The 2883-nt window shown below is 35.9% G+C and overlaps 1 pseudogene across 1 annotated transcript; it reads left to right on the forward strand.

Moving 5' to 3' along the window:
- Positions 1–202: 202 nt before the first annotated feature.
- LOC111308377 (AT-hook motif nuclear-localized protein 25 pseudogene) lies at positions 203–2294 on the forward strand (annotated as a pseudogene). Its single transcript, XR_016330586.1, has 2 exons — positions 203–388; positions 944–2294. The product of XR_016330586.1 is annotated as an AT-hook motif nuclear-localized protein 25 pseudogene (transcript).
- Positions 2295–2883: the final 589 nt, after the last annotated feature.

Consider the following 2883-nt stretch of genomic DNA (forward strand, 5'->3'; position numbering starts at 1 on the left):
TAATTTATATTTTAATTAAATTTAAAATTTAATTTTATTGATTCATGCAATTAATTTTAAAAATTAACATTTAGCGAATTTAAAATTTTAATCTTAATATTTATAATTTTTTTATTTGCAGATTATAACTTCTTATTTACCCAAAAATATATATAATATATTTTAATTTTGGTTCTGTTCAACAAATGCGTAGAAAGTTTCATGCCTTCCTTGTCAACGAAGCATCCTTCTTTATCTTTAGCTTTAATATGAAACGAAGCTGGTCTCTCTCTCTCTCTCTTTTCTTGCCACTTTCTTTTCCCTAAAAAAAAACTCAAGTCTCCTTGAATCCACTCTGTTCGAAGCTTGGTTTTCAGACATTCAAACCCACAAACCCATATATTTTGAGGTAATGAATAAAAATAATTGTATCAGTATATAAAATAATACACAGTTTCTCAACAAAAAATTTCATTGATTTAGTTTTATAGTTGATATCTACATGCAGTCAATGAAGTGGGTTTTGCTTTTTCTTTTCATCCCTTAATCATTATTATTAGTTTTCTATATCCACATCCTTTTCTTCCTTGCAAAGATCTGGATCTGGGTATGAACACAAACTTCATGCATCTACTTTCAAGCTTTTAATGGCAATTAATTTCTAACATATATTAGCTTCCAAGAAATTTGATCTTCTTAGAGTTAATTTCATTGTTGTTAATTTGAATTCCTGCAGAAACAAAGAAGAAAGATGACATTTAATCAGTATAATCAAAAAGAAAAATACTATAATTTCCATATTATGCTTTAGATAATCTCTGTCCGCCACAGTTATTTGTCAAGGAAACTATTTCACTTCATCATGAAAAAACCTAGCCTTTAAAACGTAGAGCAGGTAGCTGAAACCTTTCCCTTTTTCTACTTCCCTTTACCAATTATTCTCTTGAATGTCCCTTTTAAACAGAGATCAGATCGAAGTTGGATATTAGAGCTAGTGGCAAGTGGGTTTTGGAGATGTCTGGTTTGGAATCAGGTACAGGTTCTCGCTATGTCCATCAGCTACTAGCACCAGAACTGCAGCTCCAAAGATCACCACAAACCCAACTCAACGCATCTCAACTCAGGGATTCTAAACACTTACCAGAGAAAGAAGGAACTGATCCTGGTGGAGCCACAACCAGTTCAGACGCAGGTAACACTTCAGGACACAGGCCTCGAGGACGTCCGGCAGGCTCGAAGAACAAACCCAAACCACCAATAATCATTACTCGCGACAGTCCAAATGCGCTGAGATCCCATGTACTTGAAATTTCTTCTGGTTCAGATATAGTTGATTCAGTATCAAACTATGCAAGGCGCCGTGGGCGGGGTGTTTGTGTACTCAGTGGAACTGGGGCTGTCACAAATGTTACATTGCGGCAACCAGCTGCTCCGGCTGGAAGTGTCATAACGTTACATGGGCGGTTCGAGATTCTGTCTTTAACTGGTTCTTCTCTTCCACCACCAGCGCCTCCGGGAGCTGGTGGCTTGACTATTTATCTTGCTGGTGGTCAGGGTCAAGTAGTAGGAGGGAGCGTAGGGGGTCCATTGATGGCTTCAGGTCCAGTTGTATTAATGGCTGCATCATTTGCAAATGCAGTTTATGATAGGTTGCCTCTCGAGGAGGAAGAGCCAGCAGTGCAGGTACACCCAGCAGCTTCACAGTCATCTTTAGTGACAGGCAGTGGGGGAGGGCAATTGGGTGATGGAGGCAGTGGCGGCAACAGTGGTGACGCTAGTGGAACTGGTGGTGGAGGTTTTCCTTTCTATAATTTGGGAGCGAACGTGGAAAGTTATCCTTTTCCAGTTGATGTATTCGGTTGGAGTGGTACTGCAACAAGGCCTTCCTTCTAGTCTCTTCACTATTTATTCCTAAAATCAAGTGCAATGTTTATATGTTTTGGATTAGTTTTTCATCATAGGATTACGGATATGATCAAGAAAAGTCATCCGGGGTATCTCGATTTAGTTTCATTATAAATTGGAATTGTATTCCATAGGAAAAAGATTAAGTCCTTCAGGAAGCAAAGTCGATGGCTGCAAAACAATGAATCTCGGTTGAAGGCTGAAGCCTGAAGAATGATCCATCAGTAAGTCTGAGTTATTATACAAACTACAAAACATTCTGACAGCATTTTCCATTTATGTCTTTTCTTTTCTTTTCCTTTCCTTTTCTTTTGTGGGAATTTCTTCTCCTTCCAAACATGGTTAATATATATATATATAACAGTAGAGGTTTTATGAAAGAAATTATAGCCAATTAATGCATATATATATTTCTAGGGTTATCTACTATTAATTAATCCCATCCAATTGCTATTAATTACTCTACAATAGATTGAAGAAAACTAACACACATTGATTTATTTGCTACATGATTTTTTTTTTTTTGAGAAAATTTGCTACATGAATTAAAAACAAATATCACTAAAACAGGAATTATAATGTTAAAACTGGATATACGAAATAATTGGGGGGGGGGGGGGGGGGGAACTACTATTAGTTGGCATATGAATTTCCATTAATTCATCATTCTTTTCGTCTATGTGTGCATTTTTTATGTTGAATATTTAACATATTCTTTTGCTAATTATTCAGTTAAATCTTCTAATTTGTTTATTTGTTTCGATGATCCACCCTCCTTTGGGAAGATACAGGCATAGCTTCTTTTACAATTGGTTAACATGCAAGCTCTCTCCTTCACCTCTCTCGGTTGATTTTGCTTTATTCATTGAAAACTTTGGAGAAGTATAGAAAGGTCCCTTTCTCAGTTAATGTATTCCCTTGAAAGAGAAGAAAAGAAAAAGTTTGCCATATTCTAAAACAAATATATATATATATGAAAAACTTGAATTAATTACATTT

This window comes from Durio zibethinus, chromosome 2 (assembly GCF_047325235.1).
Source record: "Durio zibethinus cultivar Kanyao isolate XHJ-2024 chromosome 2, ASM4732523v1, whole genome shotgun sequence".
In the NCBI taxonomy this organism is placed as follows: Eukaryota; Viridiplantae; Streptophyta; class Magnoliopsida; order Malvales; family Malvaceae; genus Durio; species Durio zibethinus.